Source organism: Syzygium oleosum, unplaced genomic scaffold (assembly GCF_021117445.2).
Source record: "Syzygium oleosum isolate NSW1041296 unplaced genomic scaffold, Sole_v2.1 Sole_v2.02, whole genome shotgun sequence".
NCBI lineage: Eukaryota > Viridiplantae > Streptophyta > Magnoliopsida > Myrtales > Myrtaceae > Syzygium > Syzygium oleosum.
Window position 1 is genome coordinate 9,398,176 of NW_026607486.1, and position 25,396 is coordinate 9,423,571.

A 25,396-nucleotide genomic window follows, 5' to 3' on the forward strand; every position below is an offset into this window, starting at 1 on the left:
GAAGAATAACAAATAATAAAAAATTAAAAAATATTAGAATAAAATTCCACGTCAACGCCGGTCGGCATCCACGTCAGTGATTTCTGGTCAAAATTGACTAGATGGAATCAATTTGTAAAACGTGAAAATGTTTAAAACTCAATTGGCACAATTAAAAGTGTAAAACTGAATTGGCAAAAGTACAATAAGTTAAATACTTTCCGAACAGTTTTCCCTGTAAAGATCAACACAACTTAAGACGTGTGATTTCAAGTAACAACAAATCAAAATACTCCGGCATTCTTATTGCACTATCTTTCATATTCATCTAGCACGAGAAAAGCACGAAATTGCCTCTTCCATACTATTTGTCATTCAGATAAACTATGGGTTACAGGGGCAAAAGCACACGGGAAGCTGTTTTTCTTTAACAAGTCAGTTCTAACTTATAATTTCATTTTTCTACATTCACTTAAGGGAGCGACAGTTGCTGTAAGATTTTGGTGGGACCATTGTCAATTATTCTAAAAGTTTAAGTTTTTAAATGAAGGCATTGTTTAGTAATTAATTATTCTAACACTTCCCCTCACGCTTAGTCTAGTCTTTTTGACTAGTACTAAATGTGGATATATTTAATTGGGGAGGCAAATAGGGGTTGGAAAAATTTAAACTCAGGACCTCCAGTTTTGATATCATGTGAGATTTTGGTGAGATTACTGCGAACTATTCTAAAAACTTCTTTTGGATGAATGCATGGTTTAATATTTAATTATTCTAACGGTTGTCATTTCCATTGAATTATTGGCAAATAAACATTGGATGAAGGAGTTGGAGGCCTCGCCAGAAATCTCTCTCTGTCGACCTTAGAGTCATGCCTGAAGTTCCTAGATCTTCCCCAAACTAGGCTCGGGGGTGATCTCCTATACGGCTCTTTGAAGACACGACAGGAGACCTCGAGGACTATATAACCTTGTTTGTTCCAATCCCAGAGAGGCCGCATTACACCATTCAGTTTGGAGGACCTTACAAAACCCTCCCCATACTTTGTTTACTGGATTCGATCTCTGTTTTCTCCGACCACGAGTCCAGAAAGAGAGAGAGAGAGAAATGGGGAGATTGGGAGAGATTCTGCAGCGTCCGGACGAGTTCTACCCGCTGCTGAAGCTGAAGATGGCGGCGAGGAATGCCGAGAAGCAGATCCGTCCGCAGCCTCACTGGGGATTCTGCTACTCCATGCTCCACAGGGTCTCTCGGAGCTTTGCGCTCGTCATCCAACAGCTCGACAATGAGCTTCGTGATGTGGTAAGAGCGGTGTTCGATTTCAGCGTTCTCATGATGTGGGAGTTGTGGATGATACGTGAAAGCAATGCCACGATGACGATGGATGCATGGACTCTGCCTATTGCAATTATATGGACGAAGTTGTTTTTTGTTTTTTTTTTCTTATAAGTACGCCACAAGTGTCATAACTCATTTTGGTGTTGCAACTTTTTAAATCAATCACTTAAGTATTACAACTTATAGAAAACATTCATGTGCCATAGACTTTAATGCCTGTTCAAATTTTCTAGCAAGGGGAATCATCAACGTCACTCAAATGAACATTTTTAAAAATTATGACGCTCAAGTGATTGATTGAAAAGTTATGGCATCGAAGCGATCGCTATACGAAAGTTATGACACCGATGTCTTTTCCCTATTTTTGTTGGGCCAAGATAAGCTTTTCTATGACGTAGTGAACGTTACATGTGAGTAGGAAATGAGGAAATTTATTTATAAAAACGGTATCAGTCCATAACTATTATATGGTGCCCTTTTGATGCTAAAACTTCTCAAAGTGTTATAACTTCAAAGAGAGATCACTTAAGCATCTCTGTAGACGGAAAATCTGATGCGACTCACCGAAGTAACTTAATTGGATGGTTTTTAAAAGTTTTGACACTAAATTGATGTTTATAAAGTTTTGACACTAAAGTAATCATTCTTAGAGTTTTGGTACTAAACATTTTAAAATTTTATGGTGTGTAATTTATGTTCAAACAACATCATTCAATGCATCGATCTTTCACAAGTTAAGAAATTGGGGTTAAAGTAGTTGTCAAACGTTCCCTAGCATTGATCATCATAGTTGATCGAAGAAAAGTAGTTCATTTTCACAAGTTTTCAAGCTCTATATTATTCAATCTCAAAAGAGAGCAAGGTCAAAGAAGAAACAAGTGTGAGGTTACGAGAGGTGAAGAAAATATTACATACTTTTCTATTTCTGTGAGGAAAAGGAATAGATAGTTGTGATTTTAGATGAGTGGATAGACTGTTTTTGCCATGATTTTGTTTTGGGTCTAACAAAATAAAGAAAAATAGTGGCAAAGTTCGAATTTCTACTTTGTAATTTTTGCTTTTGGTTCATGTGGCCGTTTTGCCGAATTTCAATTTCAAAATTACAGAGCAAAAAATTTGTAAACGACAAATTTAGTCACGATCACTTTAGTGCTAAAGCTTTTTAAAATTATCATTGTCTCTAGTAAGTTACGTCAGATTTTTCTGCAAATGAAATCACTAGAGTTACTGAAGTAATCATTTTTTTGTGACACTTAAAATTGATCATTTGAAAAATTTTAGCATAGAAACGGACGTTATATAAAAGTTGTAGCACTAATATCGTCTTTTTCTCAAATTTATCGTATCGTAGAGAGGGGAGAAATATTAAGGAATCGGGAGAAATTACTAATTCTGAACTACCTGCCAAGGATCGATTTATCGTGCAAAGATGAAATCATCTTTGATAGCATGCGCGTGGCACACATGGCACCTAGAGATCCAACAATTCTGACGGACTGGACATGACACCGATTTGGTTATGTAACCATGAAGATGACACGTGCAGCGGTGAAAAAGCTCCAAGAAGTGATTTCTTTCCCGTCCTAGAAATTAGAATATCAGCTATGAAAGTACATATTATTATCTAGGGATGATGCGGTCCGGTTCCAAAGTAAAATAAAAAATCGAACCGGTTCCCAAAATTGAAAACCGAGGACCGGACCGATCCGATTTGGTTCCTGTCCAGTCCAATGGAACCGATCACTTAAAGTTTAGTTAACATTTTACTAATTTTTGTTAATGTATTTATGTCAATAAAATTCACTTAGGGCTTAGTTCATATTTTATAATTTTTTGAAGAAATAAAAAATAATATATATATGTATTCGGTCCAATCCGATCGGTCCGGTTCCCTCTTGGAACCGGGAACCGAACCGTTCGGACACTCGTTCCACTTTTAGGAACTGGGAATCGGATCAACACTCCCGTGAACCGAACCAAGCCGGCCGGAACCGCATGGTTCCTGTCCAGTCCAATGGTCGTTTTGCTTGGTTTCACTAAGAAACTGATTGTGGATTCAATGTCATGCTTCCTATACTAGTGAAAATGAGACATTTTGGATAGGTTAGATGAATCGACTAATTTGGCACCGTGAGCTCGACTCTGACTTGGACCATGAAGCTAAATGAATGAATGGACGAGGAGCACACAGCACTTTAGGATTAGCCATTGATGGGTCACCTCCAAGAATCAACATCCCTCAGCGTAATCTGTGAAAGAAAGTCACAACGACATGTTGGTTTATCGCCGTCCACAAATCAACCCACTTTCTTGACAATTTCTGTTTGCCTTATTTCTAGCTGTTTTGTATTGCGAGTAGTCGGCTTTCCTTCCGACTTCTGGTGTCTGCTAATCCATATGCAAAAAATTTGATGAACTGTTAGATTAGTTAATGCAAATGCCATTGGTAGCGGGAAAATTACCAAAGTAGTCCTAAACCTTTTGCAATTGTGCCAATTCAGTCTTAAACCTTTTTTTTTGGCCAATTCAGTCCTAAACCTTTTGCAATTGTGCCAATTCAGTCCATCCGGCCACTTTTGGCTGGCCGGCGCTGACGTGGCAATTTTTAATAATTTATTATTATTATTATTTTTTTTTTCTGGCCTATCTTCTTCCCTGATCGCCGGTCCGGCGAGAGGCTGAGGCCGGCGAGGCTGGCCCTCGCCGTCGCCGGGCGAGTTCAACCTCGCCATGGCCAGGGCGAGGTCGAACTCGCCAGATCTGGGCGGTCTCGCCATTGCCGGGTGAGACCGACCTCGCCATGACCGGGCGAGGCCTCGCCGTCGCCGGGCGAGGTCTAGCCTCACCATGGCCGGGCGAGGTCGAGCTCGCCCAGCGACGGCGAGGCCTCGCCCAGATCTAGTGAGGTCGACCTCGCCGTCGTCGGGCGAGGTCGACCTCGCCATCGCCGGGCGAGGTCGACCTCGCCTAGCGACAGCGAGGCCTCGCCCAGATCTGGCGAGGCCTCGCCGTCGCTGGGCGAGGTGGACATCGCCGGCCTCAGCCTCTCGCCGGTTGCCGGACAGGCGACCGGGGAAGAAGATAGGCCAGAAAAAAAAAAGAAAGAGAAAAAAAAAATTCGAAAAATAATAAAAAATTATTAAAAATTGCCACGTCAGCTGGCCGGCGTCCACGTCAGTGCCTGCCGGCCAAAAGTGGCCGGATGAACTGAATTGGCACAATTGCAAAAGGTTTAGGACTGAATTGGCAAAAAAAAAAGGTTTAGGACTGAATTGGCACAATTACAAAAGGTTTAGGACTTTTTTGGTAATTTTCCCCACTGGTAGCCATTGCAAATTCCAATGGAATTGTTAGATTAGCTTCTTGCAGTGTGTTTTTATCTCTTCAACATTTCTTTTACATTTATGCAGGTGTGCATACTCTATCTGGTCTTGCGAGCACTTGATACAGTTGATTTGTCCCATTACTCTATTAATTCTCTTTGTCTAGCATTTGCAAGATATTATGCTGTTCATCAAACTTAGTGCGTCTGTCCTAAAATCTCGATACTTCAGGATAAGGAAGTGGAGGTTTTGAGGCTAAGGCGAAGATCTATGCCTTTTCAAATCTTGATATTTTCTAAGTATCCTTTCGACTGTGAGAAGTCGCAAGACTTATCCTTAGCACTTTTGGTTGGCTGATCTGAGCCAGCTATCCTTTGTCTGTCAAAGACTAACCATAACGCAAACCCCATGGAGTTTCCTTAATCCGTTGAAATATTGTTGCTCAGAACGAGTTCTTAACATCTAGACTTCAGTTTATTTGTGACCGCTAACCATCATCAATGGAAGTGAAGCATGCTACTGCTCTAGTTGTTAAGGCCCCTGCTGATTCATACGATGATGAACATTGACTTATAATTTTAAATCAGTTGAATAATCCATAAAAGAATCAGTTTCAGGATTAGTCCTTAGTTTCTCTGCCTAACTTTTGTTAGTATCTCATAGAATAGTTGTTCCCAGCTCCATAATGACATTAGCATGATTTTGTGCTGGAATCTTATTTCTTGTAATGTTGCCTTTTCAGAGGACGACATAAGCAAACCTACTGATGTTAAAGTGCCTATCTTAAAAGCTTTTCATGAGCACGTGTATGATAAGGAGTGGCATTTTTCATCTGAGTTCAATATGCTATCCTACTGCACCTTTCATACCAGTTAAGGCTTTTGGTGATCGCAGACTGGTTTTTCTGTTTTTTTTTTTTTTTTGTTTTGGTGTAAAATGCAAGTAGTATTTATAAGCTGACGTACAAAAGCTTAGGGGTATTTCCCAGCATTACAAATAGAACTAAGATCACCAAAAAATGAAGTGAGGGAGTCTCCATATAGTAGCCAATATTTCATTTGTCCGGGATGGTCTAAAAGATTTGTAGTGCGAAGCTCGCCCTCTGACAAGTATGCGAACTTTAGCCAAAATGATAAGGGCGTCATTTGACTTTTGTTGGAAGCGTCTATGATTACGCTCCATCCAAATGCAATATATGGTCGCTAGGAAAGATACCTTCAGAAGTCTCACTGCCAAGTCCTTACCTTTGGTAGCCCTAATCATCCATCATTCCATCCTCCTAAAAAATACCGAATTCCGTATTGTGCAATGATAGTATGCCGAATTACCTTCGGTTTTTCTGTGTTTAAATGATTGGTTCGGTATTGTTGCCCTTTCCTTACCTTTACAAAAAATTTGGAAACGTGACTTAGATGTATCCTGAAAAAATATTTGTTTGACTCATCCCTCTTAATGATTTCCTTGTATAGATATTAGAGGTAGCAATATGGGTCTTCAACTCATTTTTTGACTCATATTCAGTGGCCCGAGTAGAATACGGGTTACCTAAAATTTTAAAACATGTCGTAAAAAGTTAACAAAAGTGAAACCCATTTAAACTTAAATATGGGTCTCTATGGGTCTAAGACATACCAATTTTTCAACCCAAAACCAACTCAGCAGTTTTATGTTGATGCCGCGCCTGATTTGTTCCTCTTTTTTCCATAAAACACAAACTAAAAATTATTATTTGAAGTTGACTGAAATGATTTTTTATGACACCGCTGTTCTTAGAACCAGATATATTGACAATATTTTGCCTCTACGTTATGATTCTACACGAGAACCTCGTCAAATAGTCTCATCTACTTTTCTTGTTTTGTGCATTCTTTCAATAACTTCTTTCATAACCATACTAGAGTACGATAAACGCTCTCTTGCCGTGAGAAATTCTTGAAATATTTCCAGCATATGGGGAAATGGCACGACCCGGCCTAGGGTAAACAATTTTCAAATTATTCTGATGTCAAGTTGGGTAAGGTGTTTCTAGGTTATTTAGATTCCATCATACCACTGATTTCCTCCAACTAGCAACTTTTGGGGCATGCAGAACTCGGTCAGTATGTGACCTTGTGATTATTATCATTGAAACTAACAATCTTATGCTGTTTTAGTTTACAGTTTTACGGACAATCTGTAAAGGGTGCTTATGCAGTACTCTGTGCAACCTCATTTAAGGAAGTTGTAGCTGGGCTCCGAACTATTCAGTCGCCCAGAATTTTAGTGAGTTTACTGACATGAGTTTTCTATTGTCGTATCAAGGTGGTTCAAAGGATTACATGGTTCTAATGGACCAATTTCATCAAGTTTCAACGGCTTTCCTGGAGCTGGGGAAAAGGTTACTAACGAATGATATTTCTTTTAATTTGATGTGAACACGTTTTGTGAGATCAGGATATTCTCTTCTTCTACCTGATCTTCTTTAGCCGCTCAACTTAACTATGTGCGTTTCTGTTTCCAACATACATAACCATCATACTTTCGCAACTGACTTTTCATTTTTTTATTGTCTACCCAATGCCCAATGCTTTCTCTAATCAGTTTTTCGCTTTCATTGAGAATGAAATCTCAAAACTTAAACTTTCCCGCAATAAAAACAACCTCGGTGGATTGTTTCTGCTGATTGATATGTTGACTGCTTTTCCTTTATGAACTGTGGCTTTTGACTACACTTGCAGGTACCAAGAGGCACTTGAGGACACTACTAAAAGAATGGGAGCAGGAATGGAAAAATTTATTCGCAAAGAGGTCTGTGATCCGTGCCATGTGACATTTCTGATATTTTCCGAGACCTTACCTTAATCTTACCTTAATAAGTAGCCAAGCTGAACGAATTTTTACAAAGAGTATAGTACTTGGTTGTGTGTGGACTAGGTCAATATGTAGCTAGTGCATTAACTTTACATGAGGAGAATCCTTGCCTGCAATGGCTAAAAGTAAATTTGATACTTGTTTAGTACCAGTGTAAACATTTTATATGTTGAATGGCTGACACATACAATGGGTAGCCATCCTGCTGTTTGCTATGACCGTGGTAATGAGGATTCGACCTTAGCTCTTTACTATACAGCTACTTAAAGGATTCGCTCTCATATAAAAAGAATAGATTCATTAGAAGTTTGGCATTTGGCCTTAGTGACCGTTCTTCCTTCTTCCAAGGTCCATAGGCTTGTGAACTGGCTATTGACTCTGGTTGAATAGTGTTGAGAAAAATCCTAATGAGTTTTGAGGAATGACAAAATTATCTGTTACTGACTAGAATTACACTTAAGTTATTTGATGCAGGTAAATGCTGAGTCATTAGACTTAGTCGATGAAAAGATTTTGTCATCAGACTCAAAATTACTCGTCAGATTCAATAAGTGTTATTTTTGGCAAGTTTATGCAGGATAATCAAATTGATATCCCAAGATATTCTAATTGGCAATCACAAGATCGTTCCTTAATACGAAGAACTACACTTATGGAAACCTTGATTCGATTGTATGGGCGATCAAATCACCTGGAGATAATGGTTTTTCTTCTAACGGCTATGCATTTTCTTTTGGGAAGTTTTCTTCAACGGTTTGATTTGGAGATCAATCCTCTAAAGATTATCCAACGGATAGATTGGAAATGGAAGAGTATAAAAGGAGTGCATACGTCGTACAAGAAGAATAACCAGAATCAAGAATTCCAAGTTTGAATAGAGCTTCGATCTTACACACTTGTGATTACTGTATTCCATGTTATGATTTTAGAAAGAAAATTACTTGAGTGAAGAGTGTACGTGATAGTGCAGTCTATCTGTAACATCCTGAATTTCGACCCATTCCCGGGATCAAGGAAATTGATATTATTCTCATTTAATTTTAGTAAGTCTCGCCTGGAATTGAGCGCTCTCGGGATACTAACCGGAAGGGAATGGCTATCTACGAAAACGGTACGTGGACCAGAGACCCGATCGCGAATCGGGCACCGATTCCGAGAAACGACGAGGAAGTATTTTGGGCCAATGTGGGCCGGTCCTAGGAAAGTGACGGATTTAGTTTGGCCAAGGACATACGATCGGATCGCGGGTGATTCCGCACGACCGAGAGTACGCGTGACGAACAAATCCCGAACCTAATCCGAACGATCGCGACCTCCGGAACTAGCGATAATTCCTCGCGTTCTCCTGGTAATAGAGACCGTCACGACTCGAGTAACCTTAGGTCGATATGCGTAACCCCCTAAGCAACCGCCCATTAGTGAGAGACCCTAAAATTGCAATTGAGCAATTTTGATCGTGAAATTGGATCCGAACTTGGGCGTCATTTTTCGGGGTCGTGTGCGACTATTTTGCGAGGACGACGTCATTTTAGTGTGGCCAAATGTATTTGGGGTCAGTACGGTCGAAAAATGGAAATTCGGCCCGGAATCGAAAAATTACGATTTTGCCCTTAGGCTCAGTTTTAGTATTCCGAATTTTTGAATAATTGTTGGGGGAATATTTTGGACATTTTTTACCCTCAATAATTCAGAAAAATCTTGGATCAAAATGCCCTTGGATATTTTGGCTTGAGGTAATGTGGACCAAGTGATTGAGGGGCAAAATGGGAATTTGGAAAAGTTTGGTCAAACCACTTTTTAAGACCAATAATTCAATCTCTCTCGCCTTCATTCTCACCATTTTCGGCCACTTCTCCCTCCCCTCTCTCCCTAGGCGAATCACCCTCTCTTCCTCTCGGCCGTGGACCGCCGAGCGCCGGAGCAAGCCACCGCCGTCGGCCGCCGTCCGTTCAAGCCGCCGCCGCCCACGCCGTCTCACCGCCCTCACCCGACCGTCTCGTCTCTCTCTCTCCCTTCTCCCCAGGCCGTCGGTCAGCCCTTAGGCCGTGAGGATCGCCGCCGCTCAAGTACCGCCGTGGGAGCCGCCGCTCGCCGCCGCGAGACCCGCTTGGACCGCCGTTACCCCACCGGTTCAGCCGCCTCTTGGAGCCTAGAATTAGGTGAGTAAACTATCCCTAAACCCTAATTAGGCTTCCAAGCATTTCTAGATAGGTTTAGGGTAATTTAGGGGTTAATTAGATTGGAATTATACTCGATTAAGGGCTGATGATTAGTGAATGGTCCGGGGATATATTTGGGAGTTATATGAGCCGATTGGAGATGGATTAATGCCCTAAGACGGGTTGATTTGTGGCTGTCCCCGTGGAATTAAACGGGAATAAGTTTGGTTAATTTAGAGCTTAATCGTGAATCCCCGAGCATGTTTTGAATTGCCCAATTCGGTGGCTGAATTATGCTTGATTGGATGTTGATTTGGTGATGCCATGATGCATGCCTAGTGTGGCCGAAAATGAGGAGGCATGGCGGTCCATACGTGTGTATATTTGGATTGTGCTAATTGCACGAATTTAGGTGTCAATTGTATGCCGGGTTCGAATTGAACTAAATTGATGAATTGGGAAGTTTAATCGGATATTTTGAGGTTGATTTATGGCCGAGAATGACCAGAATTAGTGGTTGCCCAAGTGATGATTAATCGGCCTAAGTTCGGAAGTTTAGGGTTTAATTGTGAAATCCCGAATATGCCGGGTAATTGTCCATTGAGCGGTTGATTCGTGCTTGACTGGGCGTTAAATTAGGGTTGCCATGTCGATGGCCTTATGTGGCCGAGAATTGATGAGCATGTCGGGCCTAGAGAGTGCGAAGTTATATTGTTCTAATCGCACGAACTGTGTTCGTTGATTATGTGCCATGCAATATTGAAATGAATTGCTTTATGGACATGCTAGTATGTTGATTGGGTGTATTACGAACTGTATTCGTGGCATTTATTGAGTATGTCCTGGCATTGATTGAATACGTGCCTGAGTTGAAATTGCATGCTCATTGTGCATCATGTGATTGCCCGAGTGCTGGATTGCATGGCCACGCATTTCACTTGCTGAGCATTGGCTCGAAATGAGAATTGTGCGAGTATGCGTGCCTGACATGAGCATATGATCACCTAAAATGCCCTGATGCGTTTTACGTGGGGTTCAGATAAAATTGGTTGTGTGCACGTGTGATCACATTAAGCCCTAATGCGTGTTACGCGGGGCATTGAGTCCGTCCTGATGCGTTTTACGCGGGACGATGCCCAGTTCTACCGGAGGACGGCCAACCTGATGCGTTTTACGCGGGTTTTGGTCCGTAAGGAAATCGGTGTTGCGCCTGATGCATTTTACGCGGGCTAGAGACACTGGGCCTGATGCGTTTTACGCGGGCCGGGAAGTGTTGGTATTGATTATAGACCTGATGCATTTTACGCGGATCGAGCTCTAATTGAGAAAATGAGCCGTGTGCCAGAGTACATTATTGAGCCAAATCATGAGCATGGAAATGTGTGCCAGAGTGTGTTGGCAGTTGTGCGTATCGGTGAATCGTATGTGAGGCAGGCACTAATGAGTATGAGCATGCGTATGGCGTACGTGTGACCAGCGTGTTCGCGTATGTGCCGTGAATATTATTATGAAATGCTTAACCTGCAGGGTCGATTGTATGCTCGATCTGGGCCCGAGGGCCTAGGTAAATTGGTTGGTAATTATTATGTATTGTGTGTATGGTTTGCCTGTCAGGAGGTGCATGTTCGCCTAGTTTAGGTTTAGAGAGTTTTACTCGCTGAGATTCGTCTCATTGTTGTTAAAACCCAATATTTCAGACCCCCAGCCATGAACCCAGGAGGTCCACCTCCTCGTTTTGGGATCCCCAGTCACGTGGATAATCATCAGGTGGAGTACCCTCTAGGAGACGGTCGAGCTTATGTGAAGCACTCGAGCGTGGTTTGGGTTGACGAGGGTGGATTTTACTTGAAGCCCTATTCGTACATGACGTTGACGTATCGAGATGGTTAGAGGAGACCGGCCCACTGAGGAGTTTTGACATCCCCTATGATGGAGTTGGGGAGTGGGATCCCTTGGCAATCAAGCCTCTCGATAGCGAGATCGTTGATCCCGAGAAGCCGGATAAGGAGCCGCCCATGGTGCCCCCAGGGGAGCCGCAGGCTGTACAGCCATTGCAAGCGATTCCTCCAGAGTACGAGTCAGAGGACTCGGGAGATGGTCGGGTGGAGGATGACCCCTAGGTGCCACCGGGCTAGATTAAGGGTTGTGTCGGGTAGGCTTGACCAGTCACTTTTTGGAAGATAGGTCGGTCCGTAATGGAGTTAAGTTAGGTAATCCAACCACATGTCCCTTTTTGTTGTGTCGGTGGTTTTGGATGTTCGTCTTGTTGAGCCTGTTTTAATGCTGCCTGTATGCTCGGTATGTTGAATAATGTATATGTTTCCCTGGGTCAATATAAGTGTATATTTGCTACCCTTGGTCTCGTGGTGTTTTAGTTATTCAGGTGATTTATATATATTGCTTCCGCATGTGCAATGCTCTCTGCGTTGGGCGTTGGGTCAGCGGCGCGTCCTGGGACGTCGCACTAAATTCGGCCTAAGTTGGGATGCTCGCGCGCCATGGGGTTCGGGGCGTGACACTATCATCTGAGAAGCACTGATCTTATAATCTTCTAGTGATTCAATAGTGAAAAATAGCCAATAGGCTGCCAGCGTGGAGAGTGGACGTAGGCTTGATAAAGCCGAACCACTATAAAGATCTGTGTGCAGTATTCTCTATCCCTAAACTTTCTTTTATTATTGCTAACATTATACTGTATACACATCTGTCAAACAAGTTCGTCAGAACATCATCTTAGTCATCAGATGCAATAATCTGACGATAACTTACATGCAAATTTGTAATTCGCATCCATCTAATATTGTATATACGAGTTGTTGACCTCGACTATATTCATTCTGCATGTTTAAATCATACAATTTTATAAAATCACCTATTCACCCCCCCTCTAGGTGATAACACTAGCCGTAACAATTGGTATCAAAGCCTAGTACTCATTTTTCCTTAAAGTGTTATTTTACTTCTGAGCTAACGATTCTTGATGGCTAGTAATGCTAAGTCAGGTCACAACAACAGACCGCCTTACTTCAATGGAACTGAATACAGTGTCTGGGAAAACAAGATGAAGACATTCATCTTGGGAATAGATCAAGATATATGGGACATTGTTGAACATGGAATCATTCCACACGTTTCAACTTAACCAAAATCTGTAGAAACTTCAAAAGGGCAAAATGAGACACCTTCTACCGAAGGAATTAGAGAGCAAATCAGACCTCAAGTTCTACCATTCTCGGCCAAAGAAATTTCCAAAAGAATCCATCTGGATGCAAAGATCAGAACGGCCATATACAATGGTCTTGCAAGTGTTGAATACAAACGAATTGCAAATCTCAAAACTGCAAAAGAAATTTGGGATCGTCTAAAGCTTGTTCATGAAGGAAGAGAGAGAGTCAATGAGACAAATCTCAACATTTTTCTTAGACAGTGTTGACACCTAATTTTTAGCTCATTTTTTCTATATTTTCAAAAATCTCAAAATTAGGACTAAGAATCTTGGCCAAGCCTAGAAACCTATTTCTAAACCAAAAAATAATTTTTTAGCATTTTTCTGCATTTTTCCTTAATTTATTTTAGTCAAAATAAGTAAGAAAATCAAGAAAAATAGCAAATGGAATCAGAAAATTCCATAAAAATAGTCATTAGTCTTATTTTAAATCCAATTTCATGAATACATCATCAATTTTGAAAAATCTCAATCGGGTATATGTTTTTCCCAAAATTGAGCAAAATTAAACCCAAATTGAACCAAAAATACAATTAAATTTTTTCTAGTCATTTTTAAGTCATAGTGTCTTCACAACAAATGATTCTGAGACCTTCAATTACATAATGGTCAGTCCAATTGCACAATTTGTCAAAGAAATCAGAAAACCCCAAAATTTAATTGAAAATTAAGAATTTTGAACCCAAATTGGGAATCGTGCCTAATATGAAATTGTCGAAATATGCGACTATCATTTTTAGGGTTAATCAGATGTGGGTAATTCAATTTTGGCATCAATTATTCCTAATCAGGTCATTAGGACATTGAATTGAACAAAACCCTACTAACCCGAATACAAAAATGTGAAAATCTTGGACACAATTATAACAAAAATAGAGGAAAATCACATATTTGGATTCGAAATATGATGGAGAATTCAATTTTGGGGTTTAATTTTGAAAATTGGGTCAAAATTAAGCTTATTTTGCGAATTTATACCAACCCGGGTCTGCTGGGTCAACCGGGTCGACCCGACCCGACCCGGGTTATTCATTTTCTTTGCCCGACTCATTCAAAGACCCATTAAACCCAGAAAAAAGTATTTTCGTGCCCGGGACTTTGCCAACCCTCCTCGATCAAATTAGCACGTTTTAACCGAGTTGGCCAGCTGGAGATTCTCCGGTTGGCACTAGGTAATCAATCTAATCGATTGGAAATCGGTTCTAACCGAATTTGAGTGGGAAAAATTGATGAACAAAAAGGAAAAAAAACTGAACATTGCAGGGGAGGTGTTCGACGAAAATCCAGAAAGAGAAAGGAGAGAGAAACAGAGAGAAAAAGTGCAAAGTTTAGAGGGAGAATAGGGAGTTGAGGTCCCCTGATCGAGTGTCCGGAGCCGACGAACAAAACGGCGCCGATGAATCGATCATTCAAGGTGGACTTCCTCCTCTGTTGATCGGTGCCGGAGCTGATCATGAAGCTCTGAAACTCGGTATCATTCGGCGTGTCCCGACGTTTTCCGATCAAGCCAAAATAGTCAGATTGAAGTCCAAGTGACAAAGAACAGCTCCATAGGTTCCAATTAACCTGAGAATTCCGATTTGTCATCGAACGAAGCAGGTAAAAATCAATCTGAGTCACGGTTTTCTCAAAAATTCCAGAATTGAGTTTTATACACATGTGATTTTGTTAATTTTTTTTTTCACATTTTGATGTTTAAAACACATTTCTGATCCCATTTTATGCTTTTTGATTGCATTTGGATCATTAAAAATGCACAAAACGAGTCGATCAACCATTAAAATCTCCTTACCGGAATTCGGGTACCCTCGTCGGAGCATTGCTGTGGCCCTAGGGCCATTCAAGTCAGTTTTTCTTGATCCTTGTTTGGTGTTTTGTTAGTGATTATAATCGAATTAGATGACTAGGGCATTGTATGTTGTGGTTCTAAGGTTTGGTTAGTCGGTTTAGGTTAGTAGCAAATTGGCATTTTCCGTCGATATTTTCGCCGGTCAGTGGCGGTCCAATGGCCAATCAATTGGTTTAGTTTGATAGAGTGTGATATGAACTTGATCCAGAACCAAAAAATCGATCGAAAAGGGGATCGGAAGGTCGCCGGCGGTGGGCTCAAAGTCACGGCCTTGAAAACGTCTAATACAAAATTGTGCACACCAACTGTTTGACCGAATGCCTCAATGGGCACAGGACGAAACGGCGCCGTTTCTGGCATCGTGCCTGTCGGAGAAGGTGACCGGCGCCGGCGACGCCCGGTTCGGTCAGGCCGAACCGGGCCGGTCCGGTTCACCACTTCGGGGGGAATTAAAAAAAATAATAAAAAATCTAAAAAAATTCATAAAAATTCATAAAAACATAAAAATATAAAAAATATACAAAAAATCAGAAAAAATATAAATTTTTTTTAGAAATTCGAAAAATTCCAGAAAAAAATAGAAAATCCACAGAAAATTAGAAAATTCATAAAAATTCAAAAATTTTCAGAAAATTCATAAAAATTCAGAAAATTTAGAAAATACAAATAAAAAATGTGAAAAATTTAGAAAATCAATAAAAAAATTGAAAAATTGAAAAATTCATAAATTTTTTTAGAAAATCATAAAAATCAATTCTCGGTTAATGAAATTTCCGAAAAAAAAATTCAAAATTTTTATAATTCACAGAATGGTCCAAAAACACCGTGACCAACCATAAAAAGTGAGATTTGAATTTTTGAAAGTGCCCAAGTAGCATTTTAGAAAATCCCAAATTCAGGGGTTATAACCCCTAAAAAAATACCCTAAAACCCTAAAAAATATAAATCATAAAACGAATAAGCTTTTAGAGCTTCAGTATGGTTTGGATGTTTTGACTGATTTTCATTTTTAGAGACCATTTAGAATTGATTGATATGATTGACATTGATTGTACATTTAATACTTGTTTGGTTTTTCCTGCGATTAGAATGGATAAAATTAGTGGGTAAGCCTCGGAAATTCGCATGACACGTTAGACATCGTATTGTTCTTAGGTACCGAAAGGGCGTTAGGGATCTTGATTCGGGATCAATAACGTAATCAAGTCCCCGTACTCAGAATCTCTTGTTCGTAGAATCATAGTATTTCTCCCGTATCTCGATTAGGTTTCTAGTCTACCTACCAATAATGACTAGTGGCGACTCCAAAATCACAAATTTAGATTAAATAGGAAATTACCTTCCGCTGTCACGGGAGGTATTGTCTGGGAGAGACCCTTACATGGAAATACCTCCTTAGCGCGCAAATCCCAAAAGCCCCAAAAAGCGCGGCGCGACAGACAGTACGAGTCCTTCACTCAGAAACCAAATGAAATAATTTCTGAGATGCAGAGTAGATTCACTGAGATCGTAAATGGGCTTAAATTCCAAAATAATCCTATCTCAGAACCTATGAACGTGAACAAATTGCTGAGAGCTCTTTCAAAAGAGTGGAACAACATCAAAGTTTCTATTCGAGAAACTCAGGGGATCAGACCACTCACAGTGGACGAACTTATCGGAACTCTTCAATCCTATGAAATTGAAAAGTTCTTAGAAGTTGAAGAACCCAAAGGTAAAAAGTTCATTGCTTTAAAAACTAACATTGATTCTGATGATATAGATACAGATTCAGATGAAGATGAAGATGAAGAATTGGCTCTAATGGTCAAGAAATTGAGAAAGATGGCAAAAAAGGTGAAGATGAATAAATCAAAGAAGAAATTCAAGAATTCTAAGTCATCAAAGGCCAAGAAGCTAAATTTTCAGAAGAAATCAAGTGCCGAAGATGAAGAAAACAAAGACGTGATATGTTTCTATTGCAAAAAGAACGGATACATAAAGCCAAAATGTCCTCTTCTCAAAAAGAATAAAGGGAAGTATGAACGATATAAGAAGGCTTTCAAAACTAAAACATGGAGTGATTCAGAAGATGAAAGTGAACAAGAATTTGTCAATATTTATTTGATGGCAAAATCAAACTCAGAATCAAGTTCTGATGAAGAAGATGAGGTAAGCAATTCAAATATTCCTGAAGCAGTTGCAAATTATATTGATGAGTTAATCTCTGTTAATAAAACTGGCTTAAAAAAGATTTCTGTATTGAAGAAGGAGATTGTGTCCCTCCCTAAGAAGTACGACTCAAAACAAAGAAATTGATGAGTCAATTGAATGTTTAAAAAAGGAAAACAATCTTTTAAAACAGCAAGATATTTCGTAAAAGGATAAAATTGATTTCTTGCAAAAAGAGTTTAATCTTATCAAGAAGAATAAAGATTTTCTTGAAAAGGAAAATGATTCACTGAAAAAGGAAATTTCTAATCTGAAAAATATTTCTAAGGAAAGTATTGATCGAATCTCTAATGAAAAAGAACTTTTGAAAAATGATATTTCTAATATAACCAAGAAATTCTCAATGGGTTCGAAAAATCTTCAACATATTTTATCAATTCAAGTTCCTTATTATAATAAGTCAGGTCTGGGTTATGAGAAAAATACTGAATTGAAAAATGCTTTTCCCAATGTCAAAGAAAGACTAAAGAAAAGACCCCCCCAGATTTGTGGATCAAAATCACTTTCAAAAGCAGTTTGTGAAATTCAATGGTCAAACTTCCTTTAAGTGCTCAAATCGCGGTGATACAAATCACTTTAAGAATGACTGTCCTAAGGTTTGGACATCTGTTTAGAGAGACATTCTGAGAATGATTGATCCTAACCAAAATGGACCCAAGAAAATATGGGTACCAAAGAAAAAGTGAGTTACTTATCTTTTGCAGGTACCAAAGAAAAGAAATAACAAGTGATACCTTGACAGTGGTTGCTCGAGACACATGACTGGAGATTCTTTGAAATTCATCCATTTAGAAAGAATTAAAGGAGGAAGTGTATCCTTTGGAGGCAACAACAAAGGAAAGATAATTGGCAAGGGAATTGCCAAAATCGAAAATCTCATCATCAATGAAATCTCACTAGTTGAAGGTTTGAACTTCAATTTAATTAGCATTAGTCAATTATGTGATATTGGTTACATAATCACTTTCCAAGAAGACAAATGCTCTGGAATAAGTAAAGACAACAAGCAATCATTCACGGGTCGAAGACATGAAAACATCTATCTACTAGACACGAAGTCTAACAACTTGCAATGTCTCGTTTCCATAAAGAACAATTTGATCAGTGGCACAGAAAGCTCGGACACGTTAGTGTCAAGTTAATATCCAAAATAGCTTCAAAGAAACTTGTCAAAGGATTGCCAGAACGAAGATTCAAGAGCACAGAGTTATGTTCAGCTTGTTCTAAAGGTAAACATGTAAGAAGTTCATTTAAATCAATAAATTATGTCACTACTAACCGAGCTTTACAGTTACTTCATATGGACATTTTCGGTCCTACTCAAACTCTAAGTCTTGGAGGTAGGAAATACTGCTTAGTTATTGTAGATGATTATTCAAGATTTACTTGGGTATTCTTTTTGGCTCATAAAAGTGAAACATTTGAATATTTCTCAAAATTTGCCAAAAAGGTACAAAATGAAAAGGGCTATACTATTTCGAGCATTAAATCATGGAAGAGAATTTGAAAATCAAAATTTTTCTTATTTCTATGATGAAAATGGTATTCAACATACTTTTTCCTCACCCTATACTCCTGAACAAAATGGAGTGGTTGAAAGAAAGAATAGAACTTTGCAAGAAATGGCTAGAACTCTTCTATTTGAAAATAAAACTCCAGCACATTTTGGGCTGAAGCTGTATCAACAGCTTGTTATATATCAAATAGAATTTTTCCAAGACAAATTCTTGAAAAGACCCCTAATGAACTGTTCAAAGGTAAAATTCCCAATGTCTCGTATTTTCGAATATTTGGATGTAAATATTTTATTCTCAAAAATCCTAATGATCGGGTTGGTAAGTTTGATGAAAAGTCAGATGAAGGAATCTTTCTTGGATATTCAACAACAAGCAAGGCTTACAGAGTATACAATAAAAATACTCAAACCGTGGAAGAATCATTAAATGTTAAGTTTGAAAACTCAATTCAGACTCAACAAGATGATTCTGATATTGAAAATCCAGCATCTAAAGAATCTGACATAGCATCTGATGAAATGATAGTAAGTGAAAATGATAAGAATCAAAGATCTGATGAAGTTTAGGAATCATCAAACCAACAAGACAATGAAGAATCATCAAATCTCAATGATGAAAACGATGAAAGATTCAATAAAAACTAGAAGCAAAAATCCAATCATCCCAAAGAACTCATCATTGGAAATTTAGATGAAGGGATCAAAACCAGAGCAAAGGTAAAGGAAATCATAAGTACGCTGGTTTTCATTTCTGAAGTTGAACCAAAGAATGTCGAAGATGCATTGAAAGATGAAAGTTGGATTGAAGCCATGCAAGAGGAACTTTTACAATTTCAGATCAATCATGCAAGATGAAGATGCATGAGGAATTAATTGAACCTTTAGCAAGAAAGAGGAAAGTGCAGCTGACAGCCTCTAGAACTGACAGACCAGCTAAAAGAACTCAAGCCGTGGCCAGTGATTCTAATGAGATAGAAATATCCGATGAACAATCTACTGAACAATCTCAAGCTGATGATAGGAGCCTTGAGGAGTCAAGGTTTATGCAATGGCTAATTATTCAAGATGCCAAGCATCAAGCCCGTGCAAACAGACATGTTGCCACTCAGCTTGAAATTCAGAGACTATGAGATGAGGAGGAACACTTGATGAAATCACTAAGTGACATCATCAACAAAATAGTCATGGAAAATCAGCAAGAAAACATGGCTATTGTAGAAAAAGAACTTGAGGAAGGACCTTCTAAGAGATAGGGGGAGCCTGAGAATGAACATGTCATAGAAGATGATATGCAGGAGGAATTTGAGGAAGAAAATGCTCAAGATATTGAGGACAATGATTTTAATCTGCCTGACATACAGGAGGACCACAATCAGAATGCACAAGAAGCAGCTCGTCCAGCAGCAACTTCTGCAGATTTTCCTCTTGAAGGAGATGATTGTGAAAACAGTCCATCTGAAGCTCAACAGAGGCAAAGGGAAGGAAGCAGCATCTGTTGACATTCAGACCGCTCACACTCGTTTTGGATACAATATCTCCTCATCCATGTCAGACCATACAGCCATTACCAATCTAAGGTGGAGACAAGCTGCAGTTCAGAATGAAGTCCGGCAACTCCGCAATGAACTTAAAGAAGGAATTCAGTAGATCAAGGACTTGATGGAAGCAAGAATCAACAATTTGAAGATTCAAGTTAGAACTGATGTACAAATTGCAGCAATTAACACTGTAGGCCAGCTTCATCAGCTCTCATCACATATTGAGCAACGATTGAACCAACTTTCTAGCTTCAGTCTTGTCCAAGTGCCTTTTCTATCTGCACCTTTTGGAACCTCTTCATCTGAACCCTCAGGATCCTTAGCCCCTCCAGCAAATCAGCCAAACTGATCACTTATCTTCCTATTCATAAGCTATTTGTTTCAACGTTCGATATTGATTTCAGTTATGTGTTTGAACTTTGGATTTTGACTTATGATTTGACACTGGTTGTTTGATGCTGAACTCTTATTAAATTATTATTATTGATTATGCTATCTATCCTTTCTGCTAATGTCAAAAAGGGGGAGAAGTATTATAGCGGCAGAAGATGTGAATGCAAGTATGGAAGTGGCAGAATATGAATTGATATATATTGATTTCAGAGCTTAACAATGCTTTATATATGCTTCGAAAGTTATATCATCTGAATAGACTATTTACATCGCATATAGACAGTTTTGTTATCATCAAAAATCAGGAGAATGTTGAGAAAAATCCCTAATGAGTTTTGAGGAACGACAAAACTATCTGTTACAGACCAAAATTACACTTAAGTTATTTGATGCAGGTAAATGCTGAGTCATCAGACTTAGTCGATGAAAGGACTTTGTCATCAGACTCAAATTTACTCGTCAGATTCAATAAGTGTTATTTTTGGCAAGTTTATGCAGGATAATCAAATTGATATCCCAAGATATTCTAATTGGCAATAACAAGATCGTTCCTTAATACGAAGAACGACACTTATGGAAACCTTGATTTGATTGTATGGGCGATCAAATCACCTGGAGATAATGATTTTTCTTCTAACGGCTATGCATTTTCTTTTGGGAAGTTTTCTCCAACGGTTTGATTTGGAGATCAATCCTCTGAAGATTATCCAATGGATAGATTGGAAATGGAGGAGTATAAAAGGAGTGCAAACGTCATACAAGAAGAATAATTAGAATCAAGAATTCCAAAGTTTGAATAAAGCTTCGATCTTACACACTTGTGATTGCTATATTTCACGTTATGATTTTATAAAGAAAATTACTTGAGTGAAGAGTGTATGTGATAGTGCAGTCTATCATCTGAGAAGCACTGTTCTTATAATCTTCTGGTGATTTAATAGTGAAAAACAGCCAACAGGCTACCAGCGTGGAGAGTGGACGTAGGCTTGATAAAGCCGAACCACTATAAAGATCTGTATGAAGTATTCTTTATCCCTAAACTTTCTTTTATTGTTGTTAACATTATACTGCATACACATCTGTCATACAAGTTCGTCAGAACATCATCTTAGTCATCGGATGCAATTATCTGACGACAACTTACATGCAAATTTGTAATTCGCATCCATCTGATATTGTACATACGAGTTGTTGACCTCGACTATATTCATTCCGCACGTTTAAATCATACAATTTTATAAAATCACCTATTCACCCCCTTTAGGTGATAACACTAGCCGTAACAAATTGGAACAAGTTCGACCAAATACTATTATCAAGAGGATCTAAGCTGGCAGTATTCTTTTGCACGTAGCATTTCAAGGCTAGTTGTAGTCTTGCACCTTCTGGGAAGAATTGCTTGTAGTGGAGTTAAGCAGTCACTTACCCAACAAAGAGTTCCACTAATTTCTTCCTCATTGCAGGTTGAAACAGTTGATGATTAGGATGAATATTGCCACTATGTGGCAGGACTTGTTGGTTTAGGTCTGTCAAAGCTTTTTCATGCTTCTGGAGCTGAAGATCTGGCACCAAATTCTCTGTCCAATTCAATGGGTTTGTTTCTACAGGTAATAAAAGACTACTAAGTTTCATGTACATAAACACCTTTTGTTTTGGTATTCTGACATTGTTTTTTAATGTGAATATCAGAAAACAAACATTATTCGACATTATTTGGAGGATATTAATGAGATTCCAAAGCCACGCATGTTCTGGCCCCGTCAGATTTGGAGTAAATATGCAAACAAACTTGAGATATGCCTCTTCAACAAGATTCATGACTATCAAGTGCTTACACATATTGCTTCAACCTTTTTACCTTATGAAGTTGATTTTCCATCACCAAGTTTGTAGATGAATTGTCAAGACATTATTCACCTATTGTGCTGAATATCATATCGCATGCACATCTTTATTTTCTCTTTTCTGTGATTGTCCCCATCTACGTAGGACTTGAAGTATGAGGAGAACTTAGTGAAGGCAGTGCAATGTTTGAATGACACGGTCACAAATGCTCTGACACATGTTGAAGACTGTTTGACATACATGTCTGCTTTAACGGATCCTGCTACATTCCGGTTTTGGGCTATTCCTCAGGTACATGGTCAATTCTTCAAGACAACAGTGTTCTTACCAGTGACCAAGAGTTGTTGCTTTTCATCTTTTATATATATTAAAAATATAGGAGGTAGCTCTCAAAATTTTGCCTCTGTAAGATTTCCTTTGAAATTTTTCTTATGAACACGCCACAAGCCCACTCTCTGCACTGCTCCCCCCCTCCCCTTTCTCTCTCACACACGCGCGTGCGCGAGCAGTCACACAAATTTTCCCTTTCTCTCTCCTTGCACACACGTGTTTGCATCCGTTACCTGGGTGCAATAGAAAAAAGGTTGCTTCTTTTAGTTTCACACATTGACTTTTCGAAAGTTCTTACTGTAGTCAGTTATTATTTTCTGAACTTGCTCTTCGTAATCTTAAGACTCTGTATGTGGGTCTTCTTCTGTTTTCTGGCGTTTAATATTGATATTTTCTTGACTGTGCTATCAATATCTTGATTATCCGGGACAAGTACTTATCTTTACCAATATTTTCTAATTTTTTTTAGATAATGGCAATTGGAACATTAGCCTTGGGCTACAATAATATTGAAGTTTTCAGATGTGGAGTAACGATGAGGCGAGGTAAGAAAATGATCTGCCGATATTTTGTTTCCTCATTGAAATTATAGCTATCCTAGACACAATGAAATGATGAGGCATAGCGAAGAACTTGAATGGCTCTGGGATTCCTAAAATAGTTTTAATGGGCCATTTGACAAGAGGAAATAAAGATGCATACTGAAAAACTAGATCGAGGCGAAACAGAAATATAGCCTGTAAGACTATCACCATTAATCAGTTTAAGACTCTCCATAGGGCCTTGCTTCCAGTTCTCATAAGTCATCATTTGTCAAGGCAGTGTCTATCCACGAGCCTTTTTACTTTTGTGTATGTTCTGCAGTGGCTCCAAGATAATAGTCGCTCAGTGATTCCATTTATCTACCTATACTTTTCAGGTCTTGCTGCTAAAGTTTTTTATCACACGAGATCAATGGCTGATGTTTATGGTGCTTTCTATGATTTTTCTTGTATCCTGAAGTCCAAGGTATGAAAGTCAAAAAACTAGAATGCGCATCTTGTTTTTTATTCTCGTGTACAGTCATTAGAAAAAACGGCAGAGAGATGATTCAGGTATTGCTATTGAAGCCACTGGACCACGCAGAGAGAGACGATAATTTAGCGTGTTTGAACAAGAGGAAAATGAGACCATATGTTCTGTTGTGGAACATGTGGCAATGTCCCTGACAAACCTTACTCCGCAAAATCTGCAGTGTTCCGATTCGAGACAGAAGGGGTAATGAAAAACAGCAAACCACATTGTAAAGGCTAGCTATTTTGAATCTGAAGTGGACGTGACAGCGCCCCGTTGTCTCCTGTGAAGTGTGAAAATGAACTGAAGTTTTGTCTTCTGCAAAAAAATATCTTGTATGGGGAACCACTTCTCTTTTAGTGGTAGCGCTCCATAGCAGAAGGGATTATAACTTAAGTCTCAGAAACGTAGCCGAATTTGTCCCTTCTGCTTCTGACTGTGAGGCGGAACTTGCTCTATGATCAGTTATTGCAACTTCTGGCTGCAATAGTAGTTGATGATTTCATCGATTGCCAGTTTTTCCGTCTCCATGCTATTCACGCTATGATTCTTTAAATATACACACCGAGACATTGCACGCTAAATTATGCTTTTGGTTCCTGTAGGTTGACAAGAATGATCCTAATGCTACAAAAACATTAAGCAGAATCGAGGCTATTCAGGAGGCTTGCAGAGATTCTGGCCTCCTAAACGGAAGCTCTCTCTCTCTCTCTCTCTCTCTCTCTCTCTCTCTCTCTCTCTCTCTCTCTCTCTCTCTCTCTCTCTCTCTCTCGGGATGTATAGATATTGATTTTGTTCTTTTTACTCGAGCAAACTTTTTTTTGTGAGTTACGACAGGAAATCTTACGTCCTTGCAACTGAACCCAGATACAGCTCCGTCGCGGTGAGTTTACGACCATTCATCTTGCATTATTCGGCTGGTTCTAAGAACCGTGTCCTGAACAGTAACCCAAACTATGACCCAAAACAAAAAAAAAGTAACTCGAACAAAAGAGAAAGAACAATTGCTTATTATGCTCTAAATTGCAGGTCGTTGTTTTGCTCATTGCACTGGCAATAGTTCTCGCTCAACCCTCTGCAAGGATATCAAGTACCTACTGTGAATTCTACTAGCATAATACGCTCGACCCAGGATTTATACATACTTCTCTTATCATTGTCCAACAACTTGTATTCCTTTATTTTTTCTTGTGCAGGATGGGCTTTGTGGGAACACCAGCAAGTCATAGAGATTGTGTTTTGACATGCAAAATTTCTCTGTTTCGTGAATAGGCTTGGAATAATGTCATAACATCCTTCAAAGTATTTCCTAATAATCCTTCAGGGCTGTGCAAAACAATTATGTCTTATTAGAGGATGTGGATTAGATGATGCTTTTGATTGGTAATTTACTTTAAGCATGGTCATAGCTATTTACGTCAAGCCTTATGTATTCTGCCAATCAAAAAAAAAATATTCATTTTACATAGTTTTATTTAATCAAGCCATCAAATTGCTTTATCCAAAGCTGAACTCTAAAAAATTGAGCCTTGAGTTCTTATAGCATAACCATAGTCTGAGAATGAGGAAAGCTCAACCTCAGAGGGACTAAGGAACAAACTTATGTGTGATTGACAGCATAAAACAAAACCAATCCCTACACCACCAAGTACATATAATATAGATCATGTTTTTCCTTTCCTTCTATCAGCCGTCTAATTGATGGATTCTTTTTAGGGTTTTGTTAACGTTAGTCACTGAGCCATTTGCTAAGTACAACCAATAAAAATATATTCTGATTATCAAT

The 25,396-nt window shown here is 39.1% G+C and overlaps 1 protein-coding gene and 1 pseudogene across 1 annotated transcript in view; both read left to right on the plus strand.

The window, feature by feature from the left end:
• The window catches only part of LOC115689444 (squalene synthase), a 36,021-nt gene extending 11,168 nt beyond the window's left edge, over positions 1-24,853 (plus strand). Inside the window, exon 14 of the mRNA XM_030615501.2 lies at positions 24,807-24,853. The gene's annotated coding sequence lies outside the window, so the exon portion shown is untranslated. The remainder of the gene's footprint in view (positions 1-24,806) is intronic.
• On the plus strand, positions 961-24,853 carry LOC115689147 (squalene synthase-like; annotated as a pseudogene).
• Positions 24,854-25,396: the final 543 nt, after the last annotated feature.